This window comes from Geotrypetes seraphini, chromosome 3 (assembly GCF_902459505.1).
Source record: "Geotrypetes seraphini chromosome 3, aGeoSer1.1, whole genome shotgun sequence".
Classification (NCBI taxonomy): Eukaryota; Metazoa; Chordata; class Amphibia; order Gymnophiona; family Dermophiidae; genus Geotrypetes; species Geotrypetes seraphini.
Genome location: NC_047086.1, coordinates 255,188,973 through 255,210,857, shown reverse-complemented (window position 1 = coordinate 255,210,857; position 21,885 = coordinate 255,188,973). Strand labels below are relative to the sequence as shown.

Sequence of the window (21,885 nt, the reverse complement as noted above, 5' to 3'; positions counted from 1 at the left end):
CCTAAGATGCCAGACCCTGCATGCAGTAGAACACCAGAAATAGAAAGAAATATATTTATTCCTTAACAGTGCAAAATATAGACAGCAGATGTAAATTCTGAAAACTAACATAGTTCAGTCACTAAATTGGAAATAAAATAACTTTTCCTACCTTTGTTGTCTGGTTATTTTATTTTTCTACTCATCTTTTCCCAGTCTCTGGTTGCACTTCCTTCTGTTTGTGCTCTAAACTCTGTTTTCCAGGGCTGCCTTATCCATTTGCTCTTTTTCTCTCTTTCACTTTCTTCCCTACCTCCATCTTTCAAAATAGACCAAAACACAAAAGACCCCCCTCTCATCAATACTGGGCAAGTCTCAAATAATATGATCATATAACATTTAAAGGCTTTTAGATATTTAAATGTGCTCATAAGCTCTTCAGCAAGGCGCCACAGCAGCGGTACAATGTCGCTGGAAAGGTGCTTGAATTTTAATCATAACACATTGCATGGAGCTTCTACTGGAGTGGCAAATGTTATGGCTCTACAAAAGTTGTTTAACAGTACATTACATTAGTAGACCACTTATCTGAAAAGGTCAGTTCACGGCTCCAACACAGTCTGTGTTTCACTACGCTATATCAGGAAGCCGGAAAAATGAGCTTTTTATATTGTTTTTATTTGCAGTGTGCAGTGTCTGAGTCCTTTGGTCTACATACTTGATGTTGAAAAAAGATGCCCTACATCCATCTTTGGCATTAACTTTTTTCATCTTTCTTCCATTTTTCTGCTTCCTTCTCAAATCTATCTACTTTTCCATCTATCCATGCACACTATCTCCTCCCTCTCTCTGTCCTTCCCCACCATCAATGTGTACCATCTCCTCCCTCTTTCTTCTCCCCTATTCCCATCTATCCATAAACAGTATTTTTTCCATTTTCTTCTCTTCCTCACTCCTCTCATCCCTAAACAACATCTCCTCCCTCGCACTCTCCTTCTCCTTCCCCACCGTCCCATCCTTATGCACCATGTCCTCCCTATCTCTCTTCTTTGCCTCCATCTCTGTGTACCATCTCATCCCTCTCTTTCTCTTTCCTATGGTCTGACATCTGTCTTCCCCCTCCTATGGTCTGGGATCTTTATCCTCTCTATCCCACAGTCTAGCATCTCTCTCCCCTCCTTTCCTCCTCCTTTCCTCCCCCCTTTTTGGCCTGGCATCTCTCTGTCTTTCCCTTCCCCTCCCCTGCCTTAGTCTGGAACTTATTCCTCCTCCTTCCTTTCTCTGGTCTGACATCTCTCTCTTCCTCCTCTCTTTCCCTATCCAGTGGTCTTAACATCCCTCTCCTTCCCTCTCCCACCCGTATTGTGGTCTGGCATCTCTAACTGCTATTTCATTTTCTTTCCCTTGAGGTCTGGCATCTTTCCTTCCCATCCCCTTGGTACAGCATCTTTTACCCTCCCCTTGCTATTCCTCCCCACCGATACCCCAGGATACAGTGCATGCTCACCAATCTTCCCAGCAGCACTGCTTTAACTCTTCAGGCCACAGGCAACGTGAGTAAAGTAAACATTCTGCCTCTGATGACCAGGAAGCTTTCTCTATGTTACTGCTTTCCACCTATATGGGGGTAGGAAGCAGTATCAAAGGAAAAGCTTCTGGGTCACCGAAGACAGCATGTTTACTTCACTCACGCTGCCTACGGCTGAAGAGTTAAATGAGCACCGCTGGGAGAACAGTGAGCAAGCACTGGATCTCACGGTGGAGAGGGGGGGGGGGGAGGCAGCGGCATGGGACTCTGGATAGGTGTGCTTACCTTGCAATGAAGATGGGAGGGGGTGGCAGGGGACTCCAGATAGGTGAGCAGGCCTTGCAACGACTGCTGTAGAGTTTCCAGATGTTCGGCTTCCCCAGACAAAAATAGCAAAATAGAAAAGCCACCCGGACTCTCTACAGAGTTCTCAAAAAGAAGACATGTCTTGGGAAACCTGGACATATGGTAACCCTAGAGTTAATACCTGCACTACAATCCTTTTCTGCATTGTTTAGCATATACAGTATAATCCATATGCAAGTAGCTTTCTGCATCAGTCCCTGAGTACTGCAAAGAATCATCTGGCATGATCATGTATCATGCAATTACTGTGTATCAGGGCAGCATAGCTAGAGATTAATTTTGTAGCTATATATAAAAAATATGAATTTTGAACATGTTGTTTATCAGGGCCATCTCATTTTAACATCCTGATTTAATATGGTGCCTGACTTTGAACCCAAAATCTGGAATAGCCTATCTTTAAGTTTGCTTCAGCTACCCTTTTATTGCAATTTCAGGAAAATATTAAAGATATATCTATTCTCTTTGTAATTCATATGAGGCCTACCCATTTATGATCTAAAAAAATCTTACTATAACTTCAAATGATTGTCTTTGTAATTATATTGTAAACCACAATGAATCCTAGTAGAAAATTGAGGGACATAAGAAATTATATGGCATAGTATGGTATACATCAAACTTTCAGCAAATCCACCAATCAAATCAATAATATGAAACCATGTGATTGATCTGTCCAATCACAATAAAGGGGGGTCATTCTATTCATTCAAACTATGGGGTTATAAGGTATTTATACATATCCAATATTATTCATGATATCCAAGCTGGTAATTATAAAAGCAATTTAAGAGCATATATTCTTTTGTAAAATAGGCTCTTACAGTAATCCCCAGTAATGTGCAAGTGCTCTCACACAAATTTATACCTACTTCAAAGAAAGGTGTAAATGTGTGCATTTACTCCATAGGTGTACATATGTATTTTATAGAATGGGCATACATAGCAGCTCCACCCCAGTCCCAAGCTATACCCCTGAAAAAACTCACACTCATTGTACATATCAGTAGTTGCCAGCTTGTCAGCACACATACATATATATGCATATCCATCTATTAAGTTGTATGAAACGATTTTCCATGTGTAAAACATGCTTTACCCATGGAAAATATGGATATAATTTAGTAATTTTCTGTTTTTCTAATGCTCAGTATAGAGTGATAGTGGTATCAGTGTCAACCTTCTCACCCATTTACTGAGCTGTAATAGCTGATGCAGAAAACCTAATGCTTAGCTGATTGTGCTTTTTAAACCCAGTATAGTTGCTCTCTTTCTTCACTGACTAGATGAAAGGAACAAATTACCTACAGCTAGGAGTCCGTGCTGTAGCAGTTGATTCCCATTTCCCGCAAACTGCAGAAGGGTATCACTTTAAGAACTTGAAACTCCTCCCCTTCTGCAGTGGAGAATAGCACCCTCCTCAGTTTTCCCTTCTGCAAGTAAACTCAGAAGGTGTTTTTTGCTCTTCTTTTCTTTGTTATTTTCGGGTATATTTTCCATCTGATATTTGAAATTCTTCATGACCGGTGCTTGGAGGCAGTGTTCTCTTCTCCACCCACCCTCCTGTCACATGCTCCTTCCTCGAACCCTCCTGCCACATACACGCTCGCGTGCTGCTTCCCTTCCCTTCCCCCATACCTCTGTAACATTCCTTGCATTAGCAACACCCCCCAAGCTGCTGTCACACCAGCGTCGGTTCTTCCTCTGATGTCACTTCCTAGGTGTTGGTCCAGGAAGTGACATCAGAGAAGGAGCTGACGCTGGCGCGACAGCAGGTTGGGGGTTGCTGCTCGTACCAGGAACGTTACAGAGGTACGGAAGAAGGGAAGTGGCGCGCATGTGCGGCAGTGGGAGGATAAGAAAATAAGAATTGCCACTGCTGGGTCAGACCAGTGGTCCATCGTGCCCAGCAGTCCGCTCACGCGGCGGCCCTTAGGTCAAAGACCAGTGCCCTAACTGAGACTAGCCTTACCTGAGTACGTTCTGGTTCAGCAGGAACTTGTCTAACTTTGTCTTGAATCCCTGGAGGGTGTTTTCCCCTATAACAACCTCCAGAAGAGCGTTTCAGTTTACCACTCTCTGGGTGAAGAAGAACTTCCGTACATTTGTACGGAATCTAACCCCTTTTAGCTTTAGAGAGTGCCCTCTCGTTCTCTCTACCTTGGAGTGGGTGAAAAACCTGTCTGTATCTACTAAGTCTATTCCCTTCATTATCTATAATAATAAAATGCTAAGCGCGCATGCACACTCTGACTGCATGTTCCCTGAGATCTGATCTGTCGGGATGTGGCCAGACAAGCCTCCCTGCTCTCCACTTTGCGCCGCTGCAAGGATTTCGAGGAAGGCGGCGATGGTGAGGGGAGCCGCCATGGCACATTCAAAATTAAAAATAAACTTTGGCACCACACTCGCGCCAAGTAGAAGAGGCGATCGCGCTGGCGCTCGCAGGCGGCTGAGGCCTCTCTCGAACCGCACCAGGTGGGGATCGAGAGAGGAGCTGCAGCATCTGCTTTGAACTAAAAAATGAACTTTTATTGTATAGATCAGAACAGTCCCTGGAGATCACAACGTGCCCCCATCCGATGGTTAAATATGAAGGAGCCCTTATCCAGTTCCATAGACCAAATGAACTTTCGCATTTAAATGAGTGTCAAGTGGCGGTTTGACCTACCATTTCTACTCTGCCGATTTACTACAAACAACTTACTCTGTGCAACTTCTGTTATTACAAAAAAAAGGTAGTGAGAGACATCTCCACACACAGAAAATACACACATAGTAGGAGAAGGGGGCTACAGATACTGATTCAAAAAGACAAACACCAATGGACAAGGAGACACACAGCAAAAAAAAATTTACTTGAGACAGACAAACAGGAAAAAAACCCCAACAACCCACACACAGAAGGACAAAGGAGAGCGAGACAGGAGCAATAGAGAAGATTGAAAGAAACAAAGAAATAAAAACAGTGAACAAGGAAAGAGACACACACACAGAAAAAAAACAAACACACATACAGCAGGCAAAGAGACAAACACCAAAACAAACACAGACAGAAAGACCACAGGGAAGTGTGGGGGGCGGGGGGGGGGGGGGAAATAGGGAAATGCTGCTGCACAGGGAAATGGAGGGGGGGAAGAGAAATGCTGCTGCATAGGGGGCAGGGAAAGAGACAGATAGAAAGAAAGACAGATGGAGGGAGAGAGACAGAAAGAAAGACAGCGGCAGAGAGAGACAGAAATAAAGAAAGACAGACAAACATATATTCTAGCACCCGTTAATGTAACGGGCTTAAAGACTAGTCTTGAATGTTTCGATCATGTCCCCTCTCAGTCTTCTTTTTTCAAGGGAGAAGAGGCCAAGTTTCTCTAATCTCTCACTGTACGGCAACTCCTCCAGCCCCTTAACCATTTTAGTCGCTCTTCTCTGGACCCTTTTGAGTAGTACTGTGTCCTTCTTCATGTACGGCGACCAGTGCTGGACACAGTATTCCATTACAGGTGAGGGCGTACCATGGCCCAGTACAGCGGCATGATAACCTTCTCCAATCTATTCGTGATCCCCTTCTTAATCATTCCCAGCATTCTGTTCGCCCTTTTCGCCGCTGCCGTACATTGCGCAGACGGCTTCATTGACTTGTCGACCAGTATTCCCAAATCTCTTTCCTGGGTTTCTCCAAGTACTGCATTCATGTATAAGATTTTTGTTACTGACATGCATCACCTTACACTTATCCACGTTAAACCTCATTTGCCATGTCACAGCCCATTTCTTGAGCGTGTTTATATCACCTTGCAGGTCTTCGCAATCCTCCTGCATCTTCACTACTCTGAATAACTTCGTATCATCTGCAAATTTAATCAACTCACTCGTACCAATTTCCAGGTCCTTTATAAATATTTGAAGAGCATGGGTCCAAGCACCGAACCCTGCGGCACTCCACTCGTGATGCTTTTCCAGCCCGAGTATTGTCCATTTACCCCCACCCCCATGTAGAGAGGAGGACAGGTGCCTGCTCTCTCACCAAAATAGTGCCCGGGGCAGACCGCCCATCCCCCCTTACTACGCCACTGATTGGAAAAAGGGTGGTGCCAAGAGGCCTAAGCCTGATCCACCAATGCCACTGAAAGTGCCACAGGAATGGGATTTTTCAGAAATCCTTGGTCCTCTAATATCTGAATATATGAAAGACATTAAAAAACTTATACAGGAAAGCACACCTAAAATCTCTGCGCTACAAGCGGAAGTTGCAAGCTTGTCGCAACAAATGATTACATGTAATAATAAGACTGAGCATCTTGACCACCGTGTTTCTGCAATTGAGAATAAATTACAAGGCTGCCAAGCAGACCGCAAAATAATTGCGCAGTTAAAGAAAGATCTGGAGGAGGCTAGTAATAGAAGCTGCCGTAATAATGTGCGGATCCTGAGCCTCACGGAAAGAGCAGAAGACTCTAATGCTATAGGATTTCTAGAGGAATTTATATTAAATCTGCAGTTCATATTTCCTCTAGAGATCGAAAGGGCTCATAGAATACCAAGCAGGGCTGTGAATCAAGAGTCTGTGCTGTGTCCGTTAATATTAATTCAAGGTTCTAAGATTCCAACAAGGCCTGGAAATCTTAACAGCTGCAAAGAAACAAAGGAATCTCAAATGGCAAGGAGCCAAGATTTCAATGGTTCTGGACCTTGCAAAGAATACATCTTGGGTGAGGAAACAGTTTCTGTCTATGCGTCCTCAACTTAAGCAATTAGGAGCTCAATATGGGCTATTTTGCCCTGCTGTTATACGAGTGACTTTTCAAAACAGAACAATGAACTTCACAGATCCCACAGCACTGCAACACTTTTTAAACAACCACTGGAAATATGACTGTGAACTGATTATCGATTGGCTAATTGTTTTGGGCTTATTTTTGCCTAGTAACTGTTAAGATATGCATATATAAAATAAGGGCTTCTTATGAGTATTTATAATCCGCACATTTTGAGGAGGGGGGTGGGTTTTCTTTTTTTTTTTTTTCCTGAGTGTATATGAAATACGGGCTTTATAGGAGTGCTTTTAATATGTGCATTTGATTAATTGAATTGTTTTGGGATTTTCTTTGCCCAATATCTGAATATGTCAGTTTTAGTTTTTGTTAGGAAATTGGGTTTTATTTAATAATCATTTATTATTAGTTGGAGGAGGGGGAGACCAATTCTTCTGTCCTTTCTGCTTGAGTCCAATGCTCACCTGAAGAGAATGGAGGGTAGGGGGGGTTATGAGGGGGAGGGAGGGAAGTAATGAAATGTTTTTTTAATGGGATATGTATGTCTGGCAGGGATTTGAATGTATGAAGGGTAGGATGAAAGTTTTTATTATTCTGAACTCTCATGCCACTTAAGATATTTTCCTTAAATGTTAATGATCTCAACCACCCCGATAAAAGGAAAAAAAACTGAATAAAAAAAAAAAAGGCAGATGTATACCTCTTGCAAGAAACACATTAAATTACATGGTGGTTGGGTTAAACATTGTTTTTATGCAGCAGTGGTGGCTAAAAAGGGTGGAGTGGCAATCCTCTTAAATAAATCTGTTTCTGGGATCTGGAGGATGGGTTTGCAGATCCTAATGGCCATTGGGTATATCAAAAAGTGAAATTACAGAACTTGACTCTAACTTTGCTTAATATTTATGCTCCCAATGCTAATAGTGCTCCTTTTTCTAAGGAATTGCAAAACTTAATTCCAGAACGGGATCTATCAAACCTGATTATGGCGGGTGACTTTAATGCTGTCCTGGATCCAATTTTAGATATAAAACCTATGAGAGATTCCAATACATCAGACAAGAGTATGCTACAACTGATGAAAATGTGTGGATTGAAGGATATAGGGAGAATTCTGCACCCAACTGATAGAGAATTCACATATTTCTCTTATGTTCATCAATCATTTTCTAGGATTGATTATGTTCTGATATCAAATCATTTATTACATCAAGTTCTTCAGGCAGGAATAGATGATATCCTTCTTTTCGATCATGCTGGTATTTGGATCACAATTCAAGCATCACTGATTTTCCAGCTCTTCTCCTGTATGGTGTTTTAATAATGCTGTGCTCACTGACCCTCAATTTCTGGAAGAAATGCTGGAGAAAATCCAGGAATTTTTCCAATTAAATAATTCAGAGCAGTTATCACCAGAAATAGTCTGGGATGCTTTCAAAGAAACTATAAGGGGGTCACATTATTGCATATTCGGCCTATAAAAATAGAATAGATGCAGCTGAATTGAAAGTATTGGGAAAAGAGATAACAAATTTTGAGGCGCAGCTGGTCGCAAGGTGGGATGCAAGCATAGTAAATAGGCTTATGGGATTGAAATTTAAATACAACTCTGCTTTTAGCCATAGGGCGTGCATAGACCTCTTTATAAGTAATGTATATTATGCAGGCACCAATAAAGCTGGAAAAATACTGGCAAATTACCTTAAAACAACAACAACAAAAAATCAGGGAAAGGATATCATATATTAAAGATAATAAAGATACAATACTTAGCCGTTTTAAAAATAATTAAAAAAGTTTTCTTTTTAAAAATGCTTTTAATCTTTAATTGTAAAATAGTTATCCTCCAGGCTTATACTATTCCCTCCCTAATGTTTTTCCCATCTGTGGCTCTTTTTATTTTAAAGCACTGATTTGTAATTTAATTCCTCCATTCCTTGTGTATCAATTAGTCTGTAAGTTTGTCAGTCTAACTCATTATTTTGTTTTAAAATTTTAACCAACATGTTTAAACGTATTTTATTGTAACTCACTTAGTAAATTGGAATAAGTGATTTATCAAATCAAAATAAAACTTGAAACTTAATCAAAAAGATATGGATCAATTTTCACAGTTCTATCAAAAGTTATATTTCTCAGAATATGACTCCGCACAAAAGGAAGGTTTTTTGAATAGGCTAGTAGAACCAATTTCAGGAAGCTCCTGTAACATTAACGGAACTCAGGAGAGCATTGGAAATGCAAATGGGAATGGGAAATCACTGGGAAACGATAGATATACGGTAGAATTTTTGAAATAATTTCAGAATAGTTTGTTGCCAGAATTATTACATCTGTAATATATCAACGGGATATATTTCAGGGACAATAGCTGAGGCACTTATGGTGGTATTCCCTAAACCAGGGAAAGATCTGATACTAGTGGCTAACTATAAACCCATCTAATTATTAAGCCTAGATGGTAAACTTTTGGCCAAAGTTCTGGCACTTTGCCTGTCTAAAGTATTAACAAAAATAATGCACCAAATGGCATGCACCAAATGGACTTTGTGTCGGGCAGACACTCCTCTAATAATACCCGCTTGGCGTTACAACTCATGTCATTGATTGAGACAATGGAATTCCCTGCCTTCTCTGTGTCTTTGGAGGCAGAGAAGGCATTTGACAGGGTGGAATGGTCTTTTATGTATAAAATAATGCAGTGGTTTGGTATAGGATATTACAAAAATATTAAATGCTGAGGTGTGGAGGCAAAAATATCACAAAAATAGAATAAAAAAACAGAGGAGGAAATAGAAGATTATACCTTCAGCTTAAAGAGCAATTTTGGATCTATACTCTGAACGCTTTATAGCCTGATGGTCTTAATGTTTCTATAGACTGGCTTTATTTTTTCTCATTTTTCTGAATTAACTGTGCTATGTATCTTTAATCAGCATTTCAGTCTGCTGTTTTCAACCTAAGTATTTCAGCAGCTTGTATTTACCAACAGCTCATTGGTTGCTCAGCATTCTACAAACCAATCAGAGATGAGTATTCCCTGATTGGTCTCTGTAAGCTTTTTTTGCCAGTTCAGACGTCATGTCAGTACCGCGGAGAAGCAGAGAGTTTACTGCTCAACAGTGAGTACTTTTAGTCTTTATGTAAAAAGAATGTTGATGTGGAAAGTATACGTTTCCTACAGTGAGTTTTTTTTCTCTTGTAGGCTGGTCCCTGTATCAGGTTTTTGCGGTCCTGAGGCAGCGGTAGTAATGCCGTGAAATGATCATTGACCCACTCTGTGATTTAAACCTGCATGCCATACTTGCAATTGTAGTCAGTAGAAGCATTTTCACTGACTATTTTTCACATCATTTTGAAATAATGCTTATATATGAAAGTTTTTTGCCTATGATAGGGAGGTGATAGGGTCTTGGGACTCACCCGATACTGAGGCTTTTTCTCTCATTTAGCATTAATCTTAGTGGTGTTTTGTTTTGATTTTTTGTGCAGTGTTTTTTCTGCTATTTTTGTGGTTTGGTATAGGCGCAGGATTTATACATATGATTAAAACATTATATAGCCACCCTAATACCAGAATATGTATAAACAATGTTCTTACTGAGAAGTTCTATCTTTACCAAGGGGTCAGACAGGGATGCCCGCTATCTCCATTGTTATTTGATCTCATATTGTAGCCTCTTTTTCTGGCTATTGAACAATCAAACTAGGGAATATCTTATAGAAATAGCATGTATAAGATCTCGGCATAGGCTGATGATATTCTATTATATCTTACACAGTGGCGTGCGTACCTAGCATATGTGACACCCGGGGCCCATCATTTTTTGGCACCCCCCACCATCTGTACGAAAAACATGATTTTTAGTAACAAGCCACATGTCACACATGAGTACCTAGGAAAAGGCAGCATCTTACATACTGCAGTGAGCAGTACATCAATACACCCATTGTAAAACTAAACAAGCCAGACTAGTACAGATCAATCTTACACCGTCAATCCTAACAGAAAACCATGTCTTTCGAACACACAGAAAACACCTTCGCCTAGTATGGAATATGTCATCACAAACTAACCCCTCCCCCTTTTACAAAACTGTAGTGTGGATTTTAGCCACGGTGGTAAGAGCTCTGACGCTCATAGAATTCTGAGCATCAGAGCTGCTACCACCACAGCTGGCGCTAAAAAATGCTCCACAGTTTTGAAAAAGGGGGGATAAAATAGAAATACATAGACAAAGGTTAAATTGAACCAGCAAGAAACTGGACTCTGCATATAATGCAACACCACAGAAACAGTGACACCTGTCTCCTAAAGCAATAAATAAATAGAAAATTTTTATTCTACCTTTGTCTTCTCTGGTTTCTGCTTTCCTCATCTTCGTTGTACTCTCTTCCTTCAATCCACTGTCTCTCTTCTTTCTGCATCTTGCATTTGCTCTGTTACTGTGCCTCTCTCTTTCTCCCCCCTTCCAAATTGGTCTGGCACCCATCTTCTTCCCTCCGTTCCCCCCATAGTCTGGCATCTCTGTCTTCTTCCCTGCCAGCTTCTTCTCCCCACCCTCTGTTCCCCATTTCCATTCAGCATTTCTTCCCACTCTGTCTTCCCCAAGTGCTTTCAGCGTCCTTCTCCCCCCTCTGTCTTCCCCATGTGCTTTCAGCATCCTTCTCCCCCCTATGTTTTACCCTGTTTTCCTCTCCACCCCATCTTTCCTCCCTTATTCCCTCCCTGCCCCTTACCTTCGTGGCGCTTTCTCCCCCCCCCCCCCCCGGACAACAGGCCCGGTCCGACAAACCTCCCTGTGGCCAGCGATGTCTAAACTGCCTTCTTACAGCAGCCGGAGCATTGTAGTTACATATGGCTGCTGCAAACGTCGTCTCTGATGCAACTTCTGGTTGCGTCAGAGATGACCTTTACGGCAGAAACACGCAGCTTCAACGCTCTAGCTCAGGGGTGCCCACACTTTTTGGGCTTGCGAGCTACTTTTAAAATGACTAAATCAAAATGATCTGTCAACAATAAAATTTAAAAAAAAACACAAAGCACACTACGCTGAGAAAATGTTAATTATCATTCCTATTCTGGGGGGTTTTCAAAGAGGTCAAGGCAGATGACTCTATGCATTGTCACCTCAGTAACAACCATACAAAAATAGACAAATACCCCCCTCCCTTTTTACTAAAGCACAATAGCAGTTTTTAGCGCAGGGAGCTGCGCTGAATGCCCAGGGTTGCTCTCGACGCTCATAGGCTCCCTGCGCTAAAAACTGCTATTGCGGTTTAGTAAAAGGGAGCCATAGTGTAAAATATAGACTGCAGATATAAATTCAGACACATTTTGATCACTAAATTTAAAATAAAATTATTTTTCCTACCTTGTCTGGTGATTTCATGAGTCTCTGGTTGCACTTTCTTCTTCCGATTGTGCATCCAATCTTTCTTCCCTTCTTTCAGCCTGTATGCTTCCTCTCCTCCACACCTCATTCCCTCCCCCAACTTTTTCTTCCTCTCTCCCTGCTCTTTCTTTCTCCCTGCCTCCCTTTCTTTTTTTCTCTCTTCATGCCCCCTTTCTTTTTCTCTGTTTCCCTTCTTTCCTTCTGTCTCCCTGCCTGCCCCCTTTCTTTCTTTCTCCCTGCACTCCCCCAAGCCATTGCTGCCACCATCAGAGAACAGCCCCCCAAGTCACCGCCATCGGGTAACAGGCCCCAAAGCCGCCGCCGCCCCAAGCTCGTCTTCCCTGCGTCAGGCCGACGAGCATTCCTCTCTCCGACGTGAATTCTGCCGTTCGAGAGGAAGTTCCGCCCAGCTAGGCAGCGATTGGCTGGCCCAAACTTCCTCTCCGACGGCAGAATTGACGTCGGGGAGAGGAAGGCTGATCGGCCCGGTAGAATTTTCCGGACCTGGCCAGCTGTGCACACCCCCTAAGGCTGCACCTGGGGTGGTTCGCCCCCCCTTGGTATGCCACTGATCTTACAGAACCAGAAACATCGGTACCAACCTTACTACAGTTGATTGACTCCTTTGGATCCTTCTCGGGGTATAAGATCAACTGGAGTAAATCTGATGTATTGCCCTTAAACGTACATGATGTAAAATTTTTATTAGACCCATCCATTTTTTTGGAATCCTAAAGGTATTAAATATCTGGGAGTAATGCTCCAACAAAATGTGGGTGACACCATGTCAGCAAATGAAGTGTCTTCTGTCCAAAATAAAGGGATTGTATGAAAAATGGAGTCCCTTGTATCTTTCCTGATGGAGCAGGATCCAAATGGTAAATATTACATGAGCATGTTACCAATCCTTTTTTCAGAGGGTGGTTATTAACAGATTAACAGTTTAATAGATTACTTACCAATTCATATGGTTGGGAAAAACACCTAGAATTGCTATGGCAAAATTACAAAAAGTTAGAGAATTGGGGGGAGTCAATCTTTCTAATTTTAAACTATACCATCGTGCCTACATTTTAAGACAGGGAATGTATTGGATACTACCGGAGTTATATGAGGTGCCTGACGAGCTACAATTAGAATCTGCTCTGATGTCACCTCTCCAACTTGGCCATTTGACAGGTATACGAATATATAGAGAGACAATGAAGTGGCAAGCATTGATGTTTTTGGATGACTTACTCGTTACTTCTACTAAAAGCTCCATGCAAATATCCCTATGGCTAAAGACTATACGTCCCATTTTGAACGGGACCATGCCGTTTTTAGATCCCCTGTCTCATTGTCCCCACACACAACTTTGGTATGCCGAAATGTCCCATTTTCAGGGACAGCATCCCGAAGCTGTGCGTGGGGACAACGTGACAGGTGATCGCTTCCCTTCCCTCCCTGCTGTGCCAAAGCTAGCCTCCCTCCTTCTATCCCTCCAGCCTGATTCAAACCCCCCCCTGGTCTTCTGCTGCCACTGCTTACCAGCCTCCCTCCAGCACTGATTCAAACCACACACCAACCGGTCCGCCATCGCTGCTGCTTGCCACCCAGAAGCCTTCTTCCTGAGGTCAGTTCTGATGATGGAGAAGTTCTGGGCCAGCCAGGAAGCCAGGGGAGGAGAGAAGACTTGTAGGCCTGGGGCTTGTGCAGTGCAGTCGCTGCACACGCCTTGATGTTGCTGGGTTAGGGAAGCAGGGTGGCTTGGCTTGTCGGGGGGCAGGGGAAGCAGCGTGGCTTGGCTTGTGGGGGGCAGGGGAAGCAGGGTGGCTTGGGGGGGCAAGGAGAGAGAAAGAAATGAAAGAGAGGATGCACAATCAGAAGGAAGAGCAACCACAGACCCATGAAATCACCTGTTAACAAATGTAAGAAAAATGATTTTATTTTAAATTTAGTGATCAAAATGTGTCACTTTTGAGAATTTATATCTGCTGTCTATTATTTGCACTATATTTAATGGGATCTGGAGGGGGGGGGGGGAATGGATCCAGGATTCCTGTCCCGTTTTGAGGAAAAAAATAAATGGTCACATTACCTATGGCTGAATCCTGCAATTACCATTAATGGCTCTATGATCCTTTGGAAAATTTGGATGCAAGCAGGAATTAGAACCCTGCAAGATGTGATGAGTCAAGGATGTTTGATGTCGTTTCAGTCTTGGCAGCAGAAATTCGCCTTGCCATTCTCACAAGTGGATACAACTCCAACATGCTATTAAGGCTGGTTTCCCATCGCTTAATATTTTGAAGGAACAACCAAGCTTGCCTATTATATGTTATACTGTGGGGGTTCAAGGCCATGAAGCTTCAGGCTGGTATAAGCTCCTATACTCATACCTACGTAAGAATTGCTTTCTGGACTTCATTCTATTTGGTCCAGAGAATTACAATATTCTGTTCCATCTGAAAACTGGAACATAAGAACATAAGAATTGCCGCTGATGGGTCAAACCAGTGGTCCATCGTGCCCAGCAGTCCACTCACACCGCAGCCCTTAGGTCAAAGACCAGTGCCCTAACTGAGACTAGCCTTACCTGTGTGCGTTCTGGTTCAGCAGGAACTTGTCTTAACTTTATCTTGAATCCCTGAAGGGTGTTTTCCACTATACAGCCTCTGGAAGAGCGCTCCAGTTTTCCACCACTCTCTGGGTGAAGAAGAACTTATATTCTTATGTTCTTATTACGTTTGTACGGAATCTATCCCCTTTTAGCTTTAGAGAGTGCCCTCTCGTTCTCTCTACCTTGGAGAGGGTTAACAACCTGTCTCTATCTGCTAAATCTATTCACTTCATTATCTTAAATGTTTCGATCATGTCCCCTCTCAGTCTCCTCCTTTCAAGGGAGAAGAGGCCCAGTTTCTCTAATCTCTCACTGTACGGCAACTCTTTCAGCACCTTAACCATTTTAGTCGCTCTTCTCTGGACCCTTTTGAGTAGTACTGTGTCCTTCTTCATGTACGGCGACCAGTGCTGGACACAGTATTCCATTACAGGTGAGGGCGTACCATGGCCCGGTACAGCGGCATGATAACCTTCTCTGATCTGTTTGTGATCCCCTTCTTAATCATTCCTAGCATTCTGTTTGCCCTTTTCGCCACCACCGCACATTGTGCAGACGGCTTCATTGACTTGTTGACCAGTACTCTCAAGTCTCTTTCTTAGGTTGTCACTCAGGGTACTGCACCAGACATCCTGTATTCGTGTATAAGATTTTTGTTACCAACATGCATCACCTTACACTTATCCACGTTAAACCTCATTTACCATGTCGCGGACCATTTCTCGAGCGTGTTTATGTCACGTTGCAGGTCTTCACAATCCTTCTGCGTCTTCATTACTCTGAATAACTTCGCATTGTCCGCAAATTTAATCACTTCCTCGTCGTACCAATTTCCAGGTCATTTATAAATATGTTGAAGAGCACGAGTCCAAGCATCGAATCCTGCAGCACTCCACTCATGATAATTTTCCAGTCCGAGTATTGTCCATTTACCCCCACTCTCTGTTTCCTATCTGCCAATCAGTTTTTAATCCACATGAGTATTTCACCCTCGATTCCATGGCTCGCAATTTTTCGAAGCAGTCATTCATTTGGGACCTTGTCGAACGCCTTCTGAAAATCCAGATATACAATGTCAACCGGCTCGCCCTTGTTTATCTGCCTGTTTACTCCCTCGAAGAAGTGCAGCAAGTTCGTCAAGCAAGATCTTCCCTTGCTGAAGCCGTGCTGGCTGGTCCTCATTAGATCGTGTCCATCAAGGTGATCAATGATGTTGTCCTTTATGAGCGCCTCTACCATCTTTCCCGGTACTGAGGTCAGACTTAAAGGATAAGAAGTACGGCTTCTGCATCATTAAGACAAACTCTTTACTTTGTGCTCCATATAACATTGTGGACCCCGGTTAAGTTACAGAAATTAGATGCTAACAAGTCCAATGCATGTTGGAGCTGTAAGAAAAAAGTGGGTACATTTGGTCGTCTTTTATTTTACTGCCCACTGGTTCAAACATTCTGGCAGGAGGTGTGGAATAAAATACAAAGCATATTGGAAGTCTGTATACCTCTTTCTTATGGCATGGTGATATGTGAAGCACGTGCTACTTCAACAACTTATTTGACAGTAAATAAAATAAATTGTTCATGATACTATCTGGAGTGGCACTACAGTCAGTAATTAAGAACTGGAACTGGAAGGATTTCACATTGTTGAATTTTCATTTTTGGTGGGAAACTATGTCTCTTTTATAAATATGAAGCAAATTTAGCTGAAAGATCAGGGAATATGGCATCATTTAAGGATGTTTGGAGCCCTTTAGAAGGTTTCGTTAAGCAATGTGTGTGATGGAATGATTGACCTGCCAGACATATGGGAGGGGAGGTAGGGTGAGGTTTTGGGTCAGGGAGTGAGGGATGGGTAGATAATGACATGTTTTTCATTAAGAATTTTCTAATGTATATTTACAAATGTTTATAATGTATTTGTGTGTTGTATTTTTCTGTAAGATGTTAAAACTTAATAAAGATTGAAATTAAAAAAAAAAAAAAAACCCACTTGTTTTTTGCAAGTGCCTGCCTCTGACCTTTCTAGATCCAGATCCTGCATTGGTTGTGCTGAGTTACTGATTAATGAGTGGCTGTGTCCCACTTGCTGTGGGATATGGGAGGAAGGGGCGGGAGCTTTGGGCTTGACCCCCAGTCAGCCCCCCAAGGCCTTGGAGCCACCGAAATCTCAGAAAAAACAGTGCAAAGAGAAGAGATCCTACATATATGAACCAAGCAGCGATTGGACGAAATGCAAGCATGTGGTGGTGGATGATGCATCTACTCTTCTCTAGTTTAGGGTTATGCAAGGAGCCTCAGGTCCTCCACTGCAAGGCTTTTCCAACTTTGTCAGCCTATTATGGAAAGCCTATTTAATGGGACCAGGAAGTTCTGTGCAGATGTCCTCACCTCATACCGTGTCAGCGACCCTTCTGAGCAGGACTGGGATGATTGGAAGTCCCTTTCCATGCGTTTGTTATCGCAGGGCTCTTCTGTGACGGTGGCTGATGTAGGATCCCCTTTTGGGGTCCACTAACTAGGGAGCAGGAGCAGTGGCTTATCATAGTGATGATCCCTCCGTATGTCGCCTTTTCAGGTCAGCTTCAATATCCCATGTCATTTCTGACACCCTGTCTATATTGAAGCTCAATGTCCAGCAGCTCTCCACCTCACAGTTTTCCATCATATGCGGCACTAATGCACAAACAAACTTTTTTTCCTGCTCATCTGGATCTTACTTCCTTGGTCATTGACCAGTGGGAGACACCTGAAGACTCTTTTAAGGTGGTCAAAGCTATGCTTCGGCTGAATCCTTTGGCTCCAGACATCCAGCAGCATGCGGCCCCATGAAGTATTTTGTGCGGCCCCGGTCGAGGGCGATGCAGTGTTTTCCTTTGCTGCCCCCGGGTGTTTACCATCTTGCCGGCTCCCTCCTCTGTCTTGCTGCAGCGTTTGCGCGGCCCCAGAAACATTTTTTTCAGCCAATGCGGCCCAGGGAAGCCAAAAGGTTGGACAACCCTGCTGTAGACGAAGCTCTCCTGGATGGCAGAGGCAAAGTGCAGCCTGCATTGGTGGCTCCAGGGGGGAGAACTTGGTGAGAGGCATGCCTCTCAGAATTGACTCATGGGTGACCTTCATGACCAATGCCAGCCTCAGAGGCTGGGCATCCCTCTGCTGCAGTCACCCTCTCCAGGGAAAATGGTCCTCTTCGGAGAGCTAATGGTTCATAAATTGTCTGGAACTGAGAGTCATTTGGCCTTGCTAAAGGTGCAGTTTTTCCTGACAGAGAAAATAGTCATGATGTTGTCTTATGCTGTCTGATGAAAATAGTCAGGATGGTGTCTTATTTAACAGACCGGATAGCAGTTAAAGTGCTTCCCTTCATTTGGAAGCCCAGATATTATTCCAGTGGGCAAAGGATCACTTGCAAGGTCTCTCTGTTGTCCATGTGGCAGGACTAGAGAATGTCCAAGCTAACTTTCTCAGCCGGCAAACTTTGTATATCAGAGAGTGGTCTCTGTCTCAGAAGGCATTTTCCCTCATAGTTCAGACTTGGCACAAACTGGACATGGATCTCATGGCCACAGCCAAGAATGTGAAAGCAGCCTATTTCTTTGTATTTCCTACATGGGCCAGAATGGGTGGGATCATCCACAGGTTAGCATCCCATTGGGGTATTATGATCCTGATGGTTCTGGACTGGCCATGAACATAAGAACATAAGAAGTTGCCTCTACTGGGTCAGACCAGAGGTCCATCACGCCAACGGTCTGCTCCCACGGCGGCCCATCAGGTCCATGACCTGTGAAGTGGTTCCTGGCCATTTCTATAACCTACCTCTACTTCTATCTGTACCCCTCAATCCCCTTATCCTTTAGGAACCTATCCAAACCTTGAAGAGCTTGGTATAACTATCTGGTGCATCTGCAAAAGGGCAGTTACATGACTACCTATTCATCCAAAGCGCCTCAGTCAAGGCACGGTTCCAATGGAGAAGCCGGAATGCTTTGGTTTTACAACATGGCTCTTGAGCACATGGCCTTGATGCAGAAGGGCTATTTGGAGGTTGTGGTTATGACTCTCTTTAGAGCTAAGAAGCCTGTGATGGTTGCGGCCTAGGCTAAGACCTGGTAGACTTTTCAATTAAGGTGTGCCGAGGAGCCGATGGAGCCGGAGAGATCTCCCATTCTGGTGATCCTTGCCTTTCTGTAAACTGATCTCGAAAATGGCCTAGCAGTTTCATCCCTCAAGGTGTAGATAACCGGTAACTCATGTTTTGGTGCTCAGAGTAACCCTTGGTCTCTGGCTTCTCACCCAGACATTTCTTGTTTTTTGAGGGAGGCTCTCAGGCTGAGACCTCCGTTACGCAGATCTTTCCCATCTTGGGACTTCAATGTGGTTTTGAAGGGCCTGTCCCGTGCTCCGTACGAGCCTCTTTTGGCGACTTTCCTGCTTGACCTTATGGTCAAGACAGTGTTTTTGGTTGTCATAGTCTCGGCGAGAAGGATCTCAGAATTGCAGGCCCTGTCCTTCAGGAAGCCATTTCTCTGTTTCACGGAATTGGGTATTTCTCTGCACACAGTTCCTTCCTTTCTTCTGGAGATGGTTTATGCCTTCTATGTTAATCGGGAACTTTGTTTTCCCACCTTTCAGCCTATAGGTTTGGCTAAACAGGACAAGCTTTAACAAAGCTGGATGTGTGCAGGGATCTGGTTACCTACCTGGAGCGGACTAATGACTCCAGGTTTTTTGATCATCTTTTTGGACTGACCAGTCAATTGAGACAGGGCAGGCCAGCTTCCAAAGCTTCCATTGCCAGATGGATCTGCATGACGATTTCATCTTCCTACATTTCGTGCAGGAAGCAGCCACCTATTTCTCTTGCAACACATTCCACAAGTACTGTAGCGACCTCCTGGGCAGAATCTCAGGCTGTTTTGCCTGTTGAAATCTACTTGGGCTACTCTTCACATCTTTTCAAAATTCTATAGAGTGGATGTAGTGGCTCGATACCACCTTTGAGTCCTTGGTTCTGCGGGCAGGCTCATCTATCCACCCCCCCCCCCCCCTAGATGTCTGGTACTGCTTTGTACGTCAACTACAGTATGGATTCCTGTGTATCCACAACAGAACAACAGATTAGGTTCTTACCTCGATAATCTGGGTTCTGTTAGGATACACAGGAGTCCATACCCAGTAGCGTCTATGACCCATACCCATACCCAGTAGCGTCTATGACGAACTATCAAAACTCAAAGTAAACAAAGCCATGGGACCGGATAACCTACACCCCAGAATGCTCAGGGAGTTAAGGGAAGTCCTGGCAGAACCATTATCTGTTCTTTTCAATCTTTCCCTAAGCACAGGAAGGGTCCCCTTGGACTGGAAAACCGCCAACGTAATCCCACTCCACAAAAAGGGCTGCAGGACAGAGACAGCAAACTACAGACCAGTGAGTCTCACGTCTATAGTGTGTAAACTCATGGAAACACTGATCAAACAGAATCTTGACACAATCCTAGACGAAGAAAAACTGCGCGATCCACACCAACACGGGTTCACCCAGGGTAGATCCTGCCAATCTAATCTGATTAGCTTTTTTGACTGGGTTACTAGACCACTGGACGCCGGAGAGTCACTGGACGTGGTATATTTGGACTTCAGTAAAGCATTTGATAGCGTCCCTCATCGAAGATTACTGAACAAGCTGAAATCGATAGGATTAGGAGACACTCTAACTACATGGGTTGGGGATTGGCTGAGCGGTAGACTTCAGAAGGTGGTGGTGAACGGTACCCCATCCGAAGCATCGGACGTGATCAGTGGAGTGCCGCAGGGCTCGGTCCTGGGCCCGATTCTATTTAACTTATTCATGAGAGATATGACGCAAGGACTTAGAGGAAGGGTATCACTGTTCGCCGACGACGCCAAACTTTGCAACATAGTAGGCAAAAGCTTATTACCTGATAATATGACACACAATCTACTGTTGCTGGAACAATGGTCAACTACTTGGCAGCTAGGCTTCAATGCTAAAAAATGCAAGATAATGCACCTGGGTAAGAGAAACCCGCGTAGAACTTATGTACTAAATGGTGAGACCTTGGTTAGGACCACGGCGGAACGCGACCTAGGGGTGATCATTAGTGAGGACATGAAGGTTGCCAATCAAGTGGAGAAGGCTTCCTCCAGGGCAAGACAAATGATTGGGTGTATCCGCAGAGGTTTTGTCAGCAGGAGACTTGAAGTTATGATGCCGTTGTACAGAGCCATGGTGAGGTCTCACTTGGAGTACTGTGTTCAGTTTTGGAGACCACACTACCAAAAGGACGTGCTGAGGATCGAGTCGGTTCAGCGAACGGCCACCAGGATGGTCTTGGGGCTCAAGGATCTCACGTATGAAGAAAGATTTAAAAAATTGCGGCTGTACTCACTTGAGGAAAGAAGAGAACGGGGAGATATGATTGAAACATATAAGTACATCACGGGACGCATCGAGCCAGAAGATGATATCTTCTGGCTCATGGGACCCTCGACCACCAGAGGGCATCCGCTGAAGATCAGGGGAGGGAAGTTTCATGGCGACTCCAGGAAGTACTTCTTCACCGAAAGAGTAGTGGATCATTGGAACAGACTCCCACTCCAGGTGATAAAGGCCAGCAGCGTGACGGATTTTAAGAGAAAATGGGATACTCATGTGGGATCTTTAAGGGAGTAAATTCAGGGGAGGGGATACTTGGAATGGGCAGACTTGGTGGGCTATAGCCCTTTTCTGCTGCTTTTTTCTATGTTTCTATACCACCCTCCCTGTGCGGATTTGTTGTGATTCGCCTGATTTCTGCCTCGGACATTGTTGGTGTTCATCTCGGAACCTCTTCTACTGTACCTAAGATTAAGTAAAGATGTGCTTCTGATACTGGGGGTTTCCCTTTCTCTTTCCTTTTGGGAGGGTGCTATAGCCTCTCCTTGTTACTCTTAGCAGATTGTCGCTTAGTTACTCATGTGCTTGCTTTATTGTTCACTGTTATTAATTGGTTATTAATCATTGATCTATTTTCTATGCAGAGCCTTTCTTTCTCTTATGTTTCAGTGGAGTTCGATTGCTTTGGTACTATCTGAGGAGGTTGCTGTTCTCCACTGCAGAAGAGGAGGAGTTTCAAGTTCTTAACATGATACCCTTCTGCAGTTCGTGAGAAATGGGAATCAATAGTGACAGTACGGACTCCTGTTTATCCTAACTGAACTCAGGTTATCGAGGTAA

General features: G+C 43.6%; 1 protein-coding gene across 3 annotated transcripts in view; it reads left to right on the top strand.

Annotated features, from left to right (window-relative positions):
- PACRG (parkin coregulated) overlaps positions 1-21,885 on the top strand; it is a 782,093-nt gene that overhangs the window by 89,195 nt on the left and 671,013 nt on the right. The gene's annotated exons all lie outside the window — the stretch shown is intronic.